Consider the following 16782-nt stretch of genomic DNA (forward strand, 5'->3'; position numbering starts at 1 on the left):
TTACCTATTTTTAGTAATGGTGATTAGCAGAGCTAATCATAATAAAACTGATCATAGAAGATTCAAGAAGGGAACACCTCTACCCAGAGGGAGGGGGTGGTCTTCTGGGGCCGCCTCACTGCAGTGTGGTGGAGGTGGCCGCCAAGTGGTGGGCTGGAAAGAGCCTGAGTCCTGGGAGGTCTGGCCCTGATTAGCAGTGTAATCTGGGGCATTTCACTCCCTCCCTCCCAGTCTCAGTTTCCTCATCCTTCAAGTGAGGGGCCCTCTCCGTCTGGGTGGCCTGGGCCCGCGGTCTGACCCATGACCCCCACGGGCCTCTCCTCTCCTCTGCCAGGCCTCTGGGCCACCCTGCTGTCAACTTTGCTTCCGGACCAAGCCTGTGTTATTTTCCAGACCAAACTGGAGGGCTGCGGGGGCCTATTAAGAAGACTTTGGGGAGGTGGTTGAACAAGTCTCAGCTTGGAATTAACCTTCTGCCTGAAATCTTGCCATCGAAAAGGAGAAAAGGAGAGAGAGAGAGAGAGAGAAACAGAGAGAGAAAGAGCAAGGAAGGGAAGGATGATAAACCCCATAGGCCAACCCTAAACCCTGTTGCTGGAGATGATGTAAATAGAGTGGCTGTCACTGTGATGAATTAAATCCTCCATTAATTAGGATGCATTGATTTAAGGGTTGTCCAAGCAGAGCGTCCTTCTCCCCTTCCTGGCAAATTACAGCAGAGGGAGGGCGCAGGAGAGGGCGCGCTTTCTCTGTTTCTTACCGGACTGCTGCTTTCACTTCCGGGCCTCAGGAACCATCCCAGGACCTGGTAGGTCACCCCAGTTTTCTCCACGTGCCTTTCTTTTTTCAGCGGGATCTAGGCAGTGGGCTACACAGCCGCTCTCTGAAGGAAGGACTACATTTGAACCCTACCACCTGCTGGAGTGTTGTCCCACAAGGTGGTCCGTTGACTTGAAAGGGGAAGGGAGAACGTTTGAGGTTGGATGGAAGGATGCGTGTGTTGATCTCTGGGCCTGAGAGGCAGTGATTCCGGAGAGACTACGTCAGCAATGGCTGAGAATCAGCTTGGCGGCCACTCCCGGCTCTGGGTTGACCTGATGTCAGATGGACTCTTCCTGTTGCTCTGCGAGGTCATTAAAATCCCAGGAGGAGAACAAGTGAGGGCTCCTGTCTTGCTGTGTGGACAGCCCTCCCTCTGGAGCTGCAGGCTTCTGCAGCCGTGGCGGAGCTGACTGGTTGAAAGACATCCTTGTCCATCCCTCCCTGGACCTCGGGCCAAGTCGCTTTTGGTCCCAGGGCTTTGAGGCTCCAGCTGCCTGCTCTGGATTCCATTTCCAAGAAGATGAAGATATATTGTTCACAAGGACCTGGAAAGCCTGAGTCTGGATTGAGTATTCCCTGAGTAACAGTAGTTCAGCGTTTTATAATACTCGCTTAACAAGTGAAGATGATTCAGAGAGGCAAGACACGATAAAGCCATGATGTGTTTTCTCATCACCACTGCAACCTCCGTGTGTGTTGCTGATTGTGTGCAAGGATCCTGGTGCTTCTTGTGAAGTTAAATAAGAAGTGAGCTTGTTAGCCAAGTTAGGACTGGGAAGCAGGATGTGACCCCTTATGGAAAACCCCCTAACCCTGACCTAGGGAACCTTGAACAAAGTGATTCTTCTTCACTTTACTCCTTCACTCCCAAGGGTCCCATTACTCAGGCAGAAGGAGTGTTTCCACTCTCAGAGAGGGTTGCCTTATAAACAGATGGAACGGGGGCTGTAAGAGGTCTCTTAGACTGAGTCTTTCGTCTCAAGGCTCCAGCTAAAACTCCCGGCATGACTAAGAGAGGGAAGCTCTCACAGACACCCCCTCCCTTTAAAAAACATTTTTTTAAATTGAAGTATAGTTGATTTACAATGTTGTGTTAATTTCTGCTGTATAGCAAAGTGACTCATTTATATACACATATACATTCTTTTTCATATTCTTTTCCATTATGGTTTATTACAGGATATTGAATATATTTCCCTGGATATTAGGACCTTGTTGTTTATCCATTCTATATACAATAGTTTGCATCTGCTAATCCCAAACTCGGAATCCTCCTCACCCCCTCCCCACCTCCCCCTTGGCAACCACAAGTCTGTTCTCTATGTCTGTGAGTCTGTTTCTGTTTCGTAAATAAGTTCATTTAAGTCATATTTTAGATTCCACATATAAGTGATATCATATGGTATTTGTCTTTCTCTTGCTGACTTACTTCGCTTAGTACGATCATCTCTAGGTCCATCCATGTTGCTGCAAATAGCATCATTCTTTTTCATGGCTGAGTAATATTCCATTGTATATATGTACCACATCTTCTTTATCCATTCATCTGTCGATAGACAGTTAGGTTGTTTCCATGTCTTGGCTATTGTAAATAGTGCTGCTATGAACATGGGGCAGACATCTCCTCCCTTGATTCACCAAAGTCCCGTATGCAAATATATGCACACATCCCAGTACCAACAGGGAAAGCATCCTTCTGGAGTTGCCCCAGGGTCGAGTGTGGCAAGAGTTTCCTCAGTCTGGGGAAGAAGGATCAACTCATAAACATGGGGCTGTGCCCTGAGTGTGTTCAGAATCGCAGACCCCCAACTCTGACCCTGCTGAGGGGCTCAGCTGCATCTCTGCCCTGCCCCTCAGATGTCATGTTGCCCTCGCTGCCAAGGCAGAATGCCTGCCTGGCTCATCCGGTCCCAGCCCAGAACCCTTCTGTCCCTACTCCTGTCCTCTGTAAGTGGATCTAGTGTAGCCATTGTGCTGAGGTTCCCACCCCTGGAGAAATTGTCCTCTTTCTTCTCCCTTTGTTTCCTTGCCAAGGGGATCTGCAGGGTAGAGGTGACATTTTTCTTAGCAGATTGGGTGAGCCGGAGGGATGAAGTGGAGAGAGGGAGGAGAGGGGATGGGATGGGAGGAGGGAGCAAGAAAAAAAAATAGGAAAAGGATAACAGGAAATGAAGCTGAGGAGTACGAGGGAGATTCGCAAGGGACGGAGGCAGGGAGAGAGAAGAGGAAGATTCGGAGAAAACACACAAAGAAGAATCCCCAAAGAGGACGTGAGCATGTGGGCAGGAGGTAGAGAAGAAACAGGAGACAGGAGTGGAGGGAAAGGAGATGGGAAACTGGGAGAAGGAAGAGAAGAGAGAAGCATCAGGGAGGGGCCAGGAAAAGCAAGGGAGAAGGAGGGGAGAGGCTGGGGACGGAGGGAGGGGAGAGGCTGGGGACGGAGGGAGGGGAGAGGCTGGGGATGGAGGCGGGGAGAGAGCAGGCACTGGGTAGGGGGAGAGAGGGGAGACAGAAAGTGCTGTGCTGGGTGGATTATTGTGTGTTTGTCATCTGGAATGGTATAAGCTGTAGGTACAGCACCTCCTGCCCATGATTTATGGTCCTGTCGGGCAGGGAGCGCGCTTTGTCTGCTGTAGCGTGGAGGATGAATGCATTGCTGTCATCCCGGCCTGGCCAGCCTTTCTCTCTCGCTGCTCCGAACGCTCGCTCCCCATTTCACGCCAGTGAACATAAACAATCTTTTGTAAACCTGACAGTCACACTTGCTTCTTTGGAAACATAAAGCAGAAATGTATGACTCGGCTTTCATTACCCAATTTCCTACGCTATATAAAAACACTCAGGAAAGACATGTAAGTGGTCACAAAACCTGGGAAATTGGAAGTGTCCTGGAGGGAAAAAAAATAGCTGGAGGTGGAGGGGGGGAGTCTGGCTGGGAAGGAGCTGGTGAGGAGAGTGATGATGTGTCTCACCCTTCACATCCTTCCCAGAAAACACTGTCTGATAAACTGGGCCATCCAGACACATAATTATATTAAATTTCTGAATAATCGACATTTCCTGCCTGAAGTGTTGCTTCCCCCCCCCACCCCCAAGTCCTTTGAACCCAGAGTGCAGTAATGAAACAGTCTTGAGATCAAATCTGGCTGATAATGTTGCTTTGTTTTTTTTCTCCTCTTTCTGCTTTACGTTTTTCTTCCCTACTAGCCATTCGGCAAATTCCGCCAAGTCAGAAGTGTAACTTATTTGGAGAGAGCTATTGGGGGCTGATTGTGGTGATTCCGCAGCTGGAGCATCTCGGCTGGGAAGGGAAATCCATCCCTGACACGCGGAGCCTTACCAGGGCCACAGCAGGTAAAGGGCGCCAGTCAGGCTGGAGGGCCTGGGGGGGCGGGGGAGGCTCCAAGATACACTGAGGTTGAGATCTGGTCTAGAAGCCACCGATGGCCACCTTCCCAGGCCTCTCTGCAGAGACAGAACACTCCTCTTCCTGCCTTCAGTTATGTCCAGTTGTAGCCTCGCAGCCAGAAGAAGGGAGGGAGGCTCAGAGGTGCTCTGGTTACTTCCATTGTGCTGGGGTTTTGACCTGGAAGGTCTGGGCCAACAGTTACCGGTGAGGTCACTCCAGCATCACTGCAGGCCCATGAGGTTCCCGACTTTGTGCATCTGGGAGTTGAGAGCTATTTGTGAATTCTTGTAATCACTTTCCCCTCCAGATTCTTTAAGGTCAAAATCTTTGAGAGGCATTTAGTGAGTTGCTTTAGTTTGGGTGTTTGCTTTTGAATAGAAAAGGACCTTTGCAGCATCCGCTGGAGAGCTGACCTTGAACTACATTGCAGCTGGACAACTTCATTGCCCCAGAGACCTGGGGAAGTCACTCTGCTTCCTCAAACCTCAGCTTTTCCAGAAAGAGAGACATCCTGTCTACACACCAAACGCACACACAGACATACACACACACGTATACAAACATATACACAAATATTAGAACACAGGTTCAAGGATTGGAAAACTACAAATTCCAAAGAGTTTTTGAATACCTACTACATGTCCAGCACTATGCTAGGTCCTATGAAGTGAGTGCCCTCAAAATGCTTTTTGTTTAATTGGAAAGTTTCCAATATACTGATACCTACAGGGAAGGACCCCCTTTCGACACGAGTGTTGCATGCCTTTCTCTACTCTCTCTCCAACCCTATCCATGCCCAAGTTTGATTCATTCTTCTTTCAAGGTCATACTCTCCTTGGACTCCTCCACACAAGAAACTCTTGCCCTCTCTAACCCATGGGGAGTGGTCTGTTCCCCCTGAATGTCCAGAAATTATTGTGTGTTCCTCTTTGGTGGTAATTCATCATATGCTGTCTTGTCCCAGTTGTCACATTGCTTTCAAGTCTTCATGTGTAATATCTTGAAGGGTTGAGATTTTAATCATGTCTCATTGCTCTGAGTATCCCCCTAGCAGTCAATGTAGGGATTTGCTATATAACACACCCAAACTTTTGGAAAACACACATCTCGAGACTTTTTCAGATTCTCCAATGTATAAAGGCATGTCTGTGCCAGATTTCTGACTGTTTTCCTAACAACATGTCTATAAGGAGTTGTCTTTCATTTAAGAATATGTTACAATTTAAACATCTTTTGAACTCATTCAATGGTCATTTATTCTTTGCAAGGAAACATAGTTTTGTTATTACAAAAGAATTATAGTGTGCATGGTGAGTGTTAGGATTAAGAACACAGCATGGAGTTTTTTTTTTTTTTTTTTGGCATTACGCGGGCCTCTCACCGCTGTTGCCTCTCCCGTTGCGGAGCACAGGCTCCGGACGTGCAGGCTCAGCGACCATGGCTCACGGGCCCAGCCGCTCCGCAGCATGTGGGATCTTCCCAGACCGGGGCACGAACCTGTGTCCCCTGCATCGGCAGGCGGACTCTCAACCACTGCACCACCAGGGAAGCCCCAGCATGGAGATTTGGGTGCTGGGGGCAGTGGTTTGGTTTACACACTGGCTGAATCGCTCCCTCCTGCTACTAACCTCTCAACATCGTGATTCTCATTTGTACCTCAATAAATTGTTTTTTCTGTTTATGGGACTTTGGGTTAATCCACAAATCGAGAAATACCACTAAGGAAAAATCTACCAAGCATCTGTATAGTTGGTGCCAAAATCTGTTGATTATTTGGAAACTAAGTGCATCTTAATGTCCCATGAACCCTTGCTCACTCCTTTCTCCCACCCAGGGGTCCTCAGGCTTTCTTACCTGTCATTGAAGGAGGCAGCACAGTGCCGTGAAAACACTCAGGCTTTGACTCCAGACCTGGTTTCAATCCTGGTTCCACCACTTCACTAGCTATGTTGTCTAAGGCAAATAACTTCTCCGAAGCTCGGTTTCCTCATCCGTAACATGGGCAAGGTAATAACTCACCCAGTGGAGCTGCTGTGAGGATTAAATCTACAATGACTACCACGTAGTAGGTGATTAATCAGCATTAATTCCTTTTCTCTCTCCATCATCCACTACAAATATATCCCCTTCATTTCGTGGCATTCAAAGTACAGAGCTTCCAAAAACCTCACTGCTGTCAGCGCTTAGGGAGGAAGTACACAGGCAGCTGGCTGAGCACTCCCAACCGCGATATATAGACTCCGGTGCAGACTTGGAATTCTTCAGGCCTCCAGAGGAGCCCTTCCTCTGTTATTGTTAGGCATTTGCATTGGACAAACAAAGTGAGCACAATGAGATGAATTTAATACCTGCCAGGTGGCAGAACAAATGTCGTTGATCTTGGTGATAATATATAAAAAGCAGGGAAGTAGATCTAGTTTGGTCCTACGGCGATTTATAATCCTTTTGCCTCACTAGGTAATTTTCAATAGGAAAGACGTTCTTTTGCCCGCTGGGGGTGTGGGAGGAGGCACGTACTTATACAAGCCGCCCAAGCCACGTGATCAGGGTCGAGCCTCAGAGCCGGGGCTTCTCACATGCCCAGGAATCAGAGGAGTCAAAAGCAAAGTGGTCGCAACACACCAACAGTACAAAACTAAACAGCATTATAAGCTACTCCCCCCTCAGGAAATACTAACAACAACAACGACAAAAAGACTGCACGAGGTTAAAATAATTACAAGTAGGAACTTTTTAAAAAAGAATCGTTAAATTTAGAACCACCTTTCACATTATTCATTCACTGAACCAATGATTTATTGGACTTATAAAATATGCTGTGTACTGGAAACTTGGATTTCAGGTTTGTCTCTAGCTGCACATATTAAAGGGTAAAAAAAAAAGAATTAAAAAAAAAAAGCAGAGAGAGGAGGTGGGAACACAGTTGGACTTCACATTAGGAACATCCAATATACGGAAATCATAGGTCCCCTCTCACCTCTAAACCACCCCCCATAGAAATAAAATAAAGGGATATTAATTATTTATAGAGCAGAAGAAGAACTTCCTCCCTTTAATGATTGTTAGAAGTAGTCCTCTTCCTGAGTGGGTATACGGAATAATTTACACTCAACTGAATAGGTGTTTTCCTCTTATAGGAGAATCTAGGGAGACAGAAAGGTGACATCAGAATGTGATGTTTTATGATGATGGGTCTCATTCTCAACTACCAAAAATAGAGGGCGTTTGTTCTGAGGAAGTTTTAGGTGGTAATAACACCAGCCTGTTTTAACAGCTTGGTGGCCTGGGTCCTCTTTAACATCTGTCTGGGGGATTGGAAAAGAGATTTGTGTAGGTATCTCAGCTGCACTTGTGATTTCCTGAAGTTGACGGGGCTTTGGAAGAGTCCCTTGTGGGTTCAATGCTTGGTATAGGAAGGCCCAGGTCAACAACCCCAGGAGAGTCAAGCTTCTTTTTCTCATGAGAACAGAAGTGGAAGCTACTGGCTGGTGTCAGCAAACCACCACAATGCTTGGTCTTTGGTTCTAATCTTGTTTAGAATGTTGTGGGATCTCATCTTCTATGTTAATTATCTACTGCTGGGTAAGACATCACCCCAAAGCTTAGTGGTTATCATCTCACGGTCTCTGCGGAACAGGAATTTAGAAATAGGTTATGTGGGTGGTTTGGGCTCAGGATTTCTCCTGAGGCTGCAGTCAAGATATTGGCAGAAGCTACAGTCACGTGATGGCTTGACCGGGGCTGGAGGAGTCCTTCCTGAGTTGACTCAGGTGTTCACCTGGCCTCAGGTCCTCTCTGGCTGTTGGCAGGAGGCCTCAGTAGTTTGCCACATGGACCCCTCCACAAGTGTGCTTGAACTTCCTTACCACATGGTGCTGGTTTCCCTAAGAACAAATGACCCAAGATAGCAATGAAGGAGCCACAGTACCTTTTATAACACAGTCCTGGGAGTCACACGCCATCAATTCTGGCACATTCTAGCTGTTAAAAGTGAGCTGCTATGTCCAGCCCACTCTCAAGGGGAGGAAAATTAAGATTGACTTCTTGAAGGGACCTGTACAAAGAATTTGTAGATATATTAAAAAAAACCCCAAATCCCTGTATCTTCCTCCCTCTATTCCTATGTGTTCATTCAAAAATCATTGTGTTGGGCTTCCCTGGTGGCGCAGTGGTTGAGAGTCCGCCTGCCAATGCAGGGGACACGGGTTCGTGCCCTAGTCTGGGAAGATACCACATGCCACGGAGTGGCTGGGCCGGTGAGCCATGGCCACTGAGCCTGCGCATCCGGAGCCTGTGCTCCACAATGGGAGAGGCCACAGCAGTGAGAGGCCCGCGTACCGCAAAAAAAAAAAAAAAAAAAAAAAAAAAAAAAATCATAGTGTTGAACCTTTATTTTCATTCCTGGACATTTCCATTTTCACACTATAAAATTACCAAAATGTGATATTGAAACGGAATGAGACTCTAAAATACAGGTGAATGCTTCTGCAGGTATCTATTATGTAAAACCAAACAATATAAAAGCTTTGTTTTGAATATTTTCCCTTTGTGATTATTTTTCATGGGTTTCACTGGGTCAGGCTCCTCCCCTATCTTATAGATTTTCTTTATAGACTTTCTTCATTGTCCCAGGGACTTTCACATTGTGTCCAAATTTATGGTCATTTATTTGGGAAACAGTTAAGAAATTTGCCTGCTAGCTCAATGAGTTTGTTCGGTGGAAGTTTTTAAACAGGAAATAATGGGGAGGTAAGTATGGTTTCCACAATTGAAACCGTGTACAAGCCCCAATGTTCTTGTCTTTTGAAGTAAAAGCATGGCTCAAAAGTTAATGATTGGGAAAAAAAAAAAAAGAAAAAAAGTTAATGATTGGGAAATGTTAAGATGTAGAAATGAAGAGCTGCTGGGCTGGGGAACTGGTAACAAGTTAAACTGTAAATCCGCCACATCGAGGAGTCACTGAACTCCCAGTTCCCTGAAAGATACAGCTAAAGGCCTGACACATATTCCTAAGTTGTTTTTACAGGAAGCCAACCCACCAGATGAAAACTGCTGCCCGCAAGCACACAGACCCTAGACTGCTTGAAACCAGAAGGTTGAACGAAGCTTGAAACTTCACCTCGATGCCAACCCATCCCAGAACTGTCCACAAGCTGATCACACCCTCTGCTCCTTGAACACTGTAAGACGCCTCACTACCCGCTCCGGGCGTGCGGCGGGAATGACACCGTCTTGAGGGCACTAGCCTGCTGTGACCTCCTTCGCCTGGCAAAGCAATAAAAGTTTCTCTTTTTTTTTTTGCCTGGCCACGTGGTATGTGGGATCGTTGTTCCCTGACCAGGGATCAAACCCTTGCCTCCTGCAGTGGAAGTGTGGAGTCCTATCCACTGGACTGCCAGGGAAGTCCCCAAAGCTACTTTTTTTCTACGTCACCCAAAACTCTGTCTCCGAATTTCTGCTTGGCACAGATGAACAGAGTCTTGGTTTTGGTAACCCAGTAAAACCTCCTCTTTCTTTGCTTCAGGGAGCGCTGCTCTCAAGGCAGTGCAGACTGGGTCAGCTGTGATGCTGCCTAACTTGACTTTGGCCAACAGACCAGTGTTTCCATGAGCATCCGCACTGGGATTGGTCACTTCCTGGATGGCTATGGACGGTTTGGGCCCTTTAGCACAGGAGGTTTCACACTAAAACTGGAGACCATCGGCAGGCCAAAGAGTACCCGAGGCTAGTCTAGTCCAAAGCTTTCCCAAGTCCCCAGTTATGTTCACTCAACCAATCACCCATTCATTCATCCCATGTTTATTCATCCCCTAGAGGGTGTGAGGCATCACACCAAAGCAAGATGTGGCAATGAGTTTCCAAACAGGTGGGGGGAAATATTGGGATGAGGAAGGTAGGGATGGATTGCCATTTCTCCTGGCTAAGAGCCAGCCACTGGACTGATGTTCGGGGGGCACCAGAGGGCGGTGACTAGTAAAACAAAGGGACGCAGGACGCTTTCTAAGACCTTGGCACAGAAACCCAGATGTAGGAACTGGGGTTCAGGGTGGTTCCAGCTGCCCAAGATAAGAGAGACACCCAATGATCAGACCTGCGGTCAAATTAGCACCAAGGGAGACTCAAAGCTGAGTCCTTGAACTTCTTTAATCTCAGGGATCTCGGGTGGGACAGAGCCTGAAGTGGGGCAGGGCTTCCAGGGAGCATCAGGTCTCCTGAGTACGATGCTTAGGAGGAAGAGCTGCAGAGAAAGGAGCCCAGTGGACCCAGCACATCCCAGTGGCTCCCACATGCAGGGAATTTACCTGAATGTTCGGCACAGTAGACAGGAGAAGGGAGGAAAGGGGTGTGACGAGCTGGGCAAAGCCTGTTGGGTCAGGCAAGGATCCTGGCACATCCCAGATGCCTGCCCTACCAGGTCCTGCTGCTCAGCCACCGAAGGACAGAGGGAAATCCTCTCTCCTGATGCAGAGGCTGAGGGAGAGCCTTCAGGCGAAGCAGGTGCCTGTCTGGGCAGCTTAGGTCACAGGCACACAGCTTCTTTTTTTTTAAACATTTTTATTGGAGTATAATTGCTTTACAGTGGTGTGTTAGTTTCTGCTTTATAACAAAGTGAATCAGCTATACATATACATATATCCCCATATCTCCTCCCTCTTGCGTCTCCCTCCATCCCACCCCTCTAGGTGGTCACAAAGCACCGAGCTGATCTCCCTGTGCTATGCAGCTGCTTCTCACTAGCTATCTATTTTGCATCTGGTAGTGTATATATGTCCATGCCACTCTCTCACTTCGTCCCAGCTTCCCCTTCCCCCTCCCCGTGTCCTCAAGTCCATTCTCTAGTAGGTCTGCGTCTTTATTCCTGTCCTGCCCCTAGGTTCTTCAGAACCTTTTTTTTTTCTTTTCCTTAGATTCCATATATATGTGTTAGCATATGGTATATGTTTTTCTCTTTCTGACTTACTTTGCTCTGTATGACGGACTCTAGGTCCATCCACCTAACTACGAATAACTCAATTTCGTTTCTTTTTATGGCTGAATAATATTCCATCATATATATCAGGCACGTAGCTTCTTTAAGGCTCAGGAAGCTTCCCCTCCTCTCCTCTCCCTGGGCAGAAGCTGGCTCCTTCTCTCCTTCTCCTCAGGGGGTTCATTTCAATGTTAATGAGACTAAGAAGGTGGGTGACGTTGTTTTCTTCTAACAATTCCATTTCACCCTTCCTCGTCTCTGAGCATCTCTCTCTGATTTAGATGCACTGTGTTTAATTAAAACTGTTTTTTCTTACCCCTTTTCTCTCTCCACTTCACGGGAATCATTTCCTCCTCCTCCTCCTGGGACGCGCTCTTTTCCTTTGGGTCTACGCCCCACCCCAGCCCTACCTGCCTTGGGGGGACCTTGGGGGCAGGCCAGGTGGAGTTCTTTCTATGAATTACCATCTGGGGTGGAGGAAAAGTTTGCATTGGGAACCTTACAGGGTAGCACTAGATAGTGAATTAGGTACACGTGTGCCTCACTTTGGGTCAAACCAGAGAACCCAGTTAGGAACAATCTGGATGGTCTGAAAACTAATTTGAGAGAAGAGGAGGGTTTTCCAATGGATGGGAGAATCTGGGACAGGAAATTGGGGGCAGTTCTTTTTTTTTTTTTTTTTTTTTGTTAAGGACGCACTCTTTCCATCAGATAGGGATTCCGAGCAGGTTTCCTTCAAACAGCGAGCTCCTCTAGGGCATTGAAAATAGATGTAATCAACAGAATGAAGAATATAAAATCTCACGGGTCCAGAGCCCAATCATGGCTGCCACTGAGAGGCCAGGTACGGTGAAAGCACTTGAAAACTTCCAACGACATTTTTACTGAAGGTTCATATTATTTTACCTATTTTGCGTATGAAGAAATTATGACTCAGAGAGGTTAAGTTTCTTGTCCAAGTTCATACAGCTTGCAAACAGAAATGAAATTTGAATCTAGATTTGTCCAACCCCGAATCCTACGTTTTCCCACCATATCCAGAAAGGACCTCAGAGTTCATCTAGTTCTGAGCAACTCAGCCTGTTCTGATAGTGGATGAAAAAATGCCGCCTGCCGTACACATCAGTAAACAAAGGCTGTTGTAGCCATCAAACCACTGCAGCCGCCCCAAAGGTGAGCTTGAGGGAACTCAGGCTGGAGACAAACTGGCTGCCCAGCCCTCAGCCCCTGCAGCTGCCCCAACGGTGCGCCCTGACGGGACTCAGGATGGGAAAGAAAAGGATACTGGCCCTAGATAGTTAAGGTGCATATCAGAGGGATGATTTCAACAAGCCCAGACTCTTCATCTTCCCATACATAGAAAAGGGCTGAATTCATTAACTTGAGATGTCTGGTTTCCCTTAAGGAACAGTAATCTTTTGATGTTCTGACTACCTGAGAGTTATGTTTTATTTGGTGGACAAATCTCAGGACTTAAGCCTGGGACACAGCATCTCAGACAATTCTGAGAAACTGTTCCAAAGAGGAAGGGGTGGGGGGAGCCAGGGTACACAGGAGTTTTTGCAACAAAACCAGGTGGTCGGAACATCAAAAGATGACTGTTAATAAAAGAATCAGATATCTCAAGTTAAGGGATTTAGCGATCTTCTATGTATGGGAAGATGCGAGAGTCTGGGCTCCCTGAAATCATTCCTTTGCTATGCACCTCAGCTCTCTGGGGCCAGCCTCCTGTGTTTTCTCATCCTGAGTCTCCTGAGGGCTCACAGTTGGGGTGGCTGCAGCAGCTGACTGCTAGATGGCAGGCATTCTTTGTTTCCATCCTGAATTCCCTCAGGGCTCACAGTCCGGGCAGCTGTAATGTGATGGCTTGATGGCCACAACATCCTTTGTTTACTGATACGCAGGCAACATGTTAGTTCTCAACCCTCACATCTGCTGTATAAACTGAGGCACACGTGGCATCCAGTACTTTGTATACCCGGGGTGCTCAGATGGGAAAGAACCGGTATTCCTTGTTCAGTGCCATCAGTGATTACTCACCCTCCAGCTCAGGATGGTCCAATAAAAATAGGATGTAATTCACTTATATGATTTTAAATGTTTTAGTGGCCACACTATAAAAAGTAAAAACAAAGGGGGAAAATTAATTTGAATAATATATTTTATTGAATCCCATATATCTAAAATGTAAGCCATATAAAAAAAGCAATATAGGGCTTCCCTGGTGGCGCAGTGGTTGAGAGTCCGCCTGCCGATGCAGGGGACGCGGGTTCGTGCCCCGGTCCGGGAAGATCCCACATGCCGCGGAGCAGCTGGGCCTGTGAGCCATGGCCGCTGAGCCTGCGCGTCCGGAGCCTGTGCTCCGCAATGGGAGAGGCCACAACAGTGAGAGGCCCACGTACAGCAGGTAAAAAAAAAAAAAAGCAATATAAAAAGTCATAAGACATTTTACTTTCTTTTTTTACTTTGTACTTACTAGTCAGAATCCACTGTGTATTTTTCACTTATCATAGGCCTCCATTTGGATGAGCCGCATTGCAAGGGTCATGGTCACGTGTGGCTAGTGGTTGCCGTGTCAGAGAGCCCAGCCCTAGTTCATGAGCTCTTCTGAAAGCCCCGTAGTTGATCCAGTTACAGGCTCTTCCCCCTGGGGTGGAGCTTTCTGGTTTGGGAAGAGTCGGGGAGCAGACAGGTGTGTCCATTTCAGCTCTCCGTGTATTCCCTGTAGAAAGCTTCAGGACTGATAGCATCACCTTCTCCAACAAAGATGAGCTGCCAGGGGTGGGGAGAGGATTTGGGTCCACGTCCAGTTGTGGCCCTGAGTGCAGAGTGTGATTCGAAGGGGATTGCAAATGATGGCTCATGAAGACGCATCCTGTTTCTTTTGTGTTTCTCTGCTTAGACAAAGATGGACTACGTTTCTGTGATCAGCAAGGGCAAGCTCAGTCCTTGCTGAGTGAAGCAGAACTTTGTCATCAATGTCCCTAATTCCCCACTGAGCTCGCTGCCATCCTGCAACCTCAAGGGGCCCATGCGCCAGTCCAGTGGAAGGCTCCCCTCCGCCATGCTGTCACCCGAGGACACTGAGATTTCTTCATTATGGGTGTTGGGGGTGGGTAGAAACACAGAACGTGGGCAGCAGCCTCCTCTGCTATCGCATCTACTCTTATGTTGAGTTCTTGGAGGTTCGAGGCTTTTGGGGAAACAGACCTTTGCCTGGTGGAGGAGAATGGGGGTCATGTGTGTGGAATTGACGGTAGCCAGGGAGGGAACAGACTGAAAAGGTGTCACGGCTCTTGTGGAGGTGACAAGCATCTGCTGACTCTCTGGCCCTTTGTTTCCCTCGCCTTGGGCACTAGACCACTTCATGACCACCTGGAGGGGAAGTGCAGCCCGGACTCTGAGACCAGCCCCATCCTTGGCGGGGATGAAGTAGGAGACTCAGGGCCAGCCATCCTCGCATCCAGCTGTTGAGTTTGCTTGCGCACAATTAGAGGGGTGCAGTTTGTTCCGTTTGGTACCCTCATTTCCTCTGGTTCAGGATCCTTCCTTCATACTCTTGGTTTTGAAGGACTCCTCTCTTGTCCCTTGGACATATGGTGTCCTAAACTTGTAGCAAGCTCTGCTTCCGACAGGAAGCTGAATTCTGGTCTTGTCTGGTCATTGACAAAGGTAAGAGATTCAGCCAAATTAAAAGACACGGCAGCTGTGTTTTCCGAGGACTAGTGCCTTTTAGGCAGCACTAGATGGTCTGTGTTTTACACTCGAGAGATGGGGGAAAAGGTAACTCCCTCTGCTAGATTGTTAGGCCGTCTTGCGGAAGATGGCAACAGAAAATCGACTCCTTACTTCAGCTTTCGTGTCTCCTGGTTCCTTCCATCCTTGTGCTACCCCAGTAGGAAGGGGTTCAACCAGCTCCCGGATGGCACGTGCTGGTCAGGGCACAAGTTAAGCCAGCGTGCTTATCAGAATGATAGAAATCAGGACCCAGTCGTGCCCAACATCGTGAGTTCCTCACGTGGTCATGGAATCAGCTTTGGAACAGTGTTCCTTGCAACAGGGTACTGTGGCCTGGATGCCACCAGCTTCCTCTTTACCTCGTGACTCACCTCGCTGCCCACCACACCTGCCATACACTCCTTGCATTGGCCACACCAGCCTCCTTAATGCACCAGGCATGAGCCCCGCTCCGAGCTTTGGAAGCCCAGCTGCTGCTTTTCTCTGGAAGCTTCATCACGCCCACATCGACAAGCTCCCTTCCTCACATCCTTCAAGTCTTTCTTCAGATGTCACCTTCCCAGTGAGGCTCTCCTGACCACACCCAGCCCCCCTCTTCCAAGTCTACGATTATCCATCCTCTCCCAGGTCTTAGTTTTTACGCGGTACTCATTATTACGTGTCATTAGCACATCCTTAATTTGCTTGTTGCCAGTCCTTTCCACTAGGATGTACGTTCGAATAAAGGGTAAAGTTCAGTGTGTTTATTACTGTGTAGAGCACAGAGCAGCCCATGGCACGTGGAAAACGAAAAAGAAATGTCGATTGAGTGACTGAGGTGAACGAAGCCTCTGGTCCACACCCCACGATCCATGGCAACCTGGGAAAGTTCTGGCTTCTGCTCAAATATCTTCGGGAGCTGTGAAGTCAGCACCATCGATGACCGGCTGGTCCCAACTGTTATCAAGGTCTCTGTGTGGAGGTAAGGCATGGGGGGAAGAGCACCAGGCTCTCTCCTTCCAAGAAGAAAAGCCTGGACACCTGGGGATGAGCCTGGGAAAAAGCATCAGGCTGGGAATCCCAGAGTCCGCCTGAGTCCCGCCATACAGTTCCCATGGGATGCCGGAGAATTCATTTCATCTCTCTGGCCTCAGCTTTCTCTTCTGAAAAAACAAGGTTGTGTAGACGTGTTAGAAAGAGCATCCCATGACCAGAACGAAAGGTGATAGAATCTGTCGGAAGTAAAACAGTAATGTTGTTTTGCCTAAATATGGAATCTTAACGGTATCCCACCTGGTGTGCGTGTGTGTGTGTGTGTGTGTGTGTGTGTGTGTGTGTGTGTGTGTGTAAGCACAGAAGTGTGTAAACATGCCATCTCCAACCTGACTGAAAGCTCCAAATGGGAGTGATACAGGCAGGAGCGGCATCACCTGTTTCTTTCCTAGGACTCCACAGAACCTGTGCAGAGAACTGGACCAGCTCCAAATGTTGATGACTGACTTAACAAAATCACAAGAATAACTGCATTTATGTAACGCCTTTCTCCAAGGATCTCTCTGCACTCTGCAGAGAATGGATTTATTTATCCTTGGAGCACCTCTGTGAGGCACTTACAGGACAGGGGTGACCAGACTCATGGAATAAATAATGTCAAGAGCAGCATGAAGCTAAACTAGCCGGTAAGTCTGAGCCCCAGGAGGAGACGGGATGGGACCAAGGTCACCCGGTGAATTGAGACTTGGACACGCGTTTCTGACCCAATGAGGTGGCTCGTTCTCCCAGGGCCCGACTCCATGTCCCCCGGGCTGGCGCAGGCCTTCCACAAGCACGTCCCAAGGCATATTCCATGGGATATCAGAGGGCT

General features: G+C 47.9%; 1 long non-coding RNA gene across 1 annotated transcript; it reads left to right on the forward strand.

The window, feature by feature from the left end:
• The first annotated feature begins 4035 nt into the window (after nucleotides 1-4035).
• LOC132417553 (uncharacterized) lies at nucleotides 4036-9537 on the forward strand. The gene is made up of 2 exons (XR_009517872.1): nucleotides 4036-4176; nucleotides 9246-9537. It is a non-coding gene; the product is annotated as an uncharacterized lncRNA (long non-coding RNA).
• The last annotated feature ends 7245 nt before the right edge of the window (nucleotides 9538-16782 follow it).

The sequence above is a fragment of the Delphinus delphis genome, chromosome 21 (genome assembly GCF_949987515.2).
Source record: "Delphinus delphis chromosome 21, mDelDel1.2, whole genome shotgun sequence".
In the NCBI taxonomy this organism is placed as follows: Eukaryota; Metazoa; Chordata; class Mammalia; order Artiodactyla; family Delphinidae; genus Delphinus; species Delphinus delphis.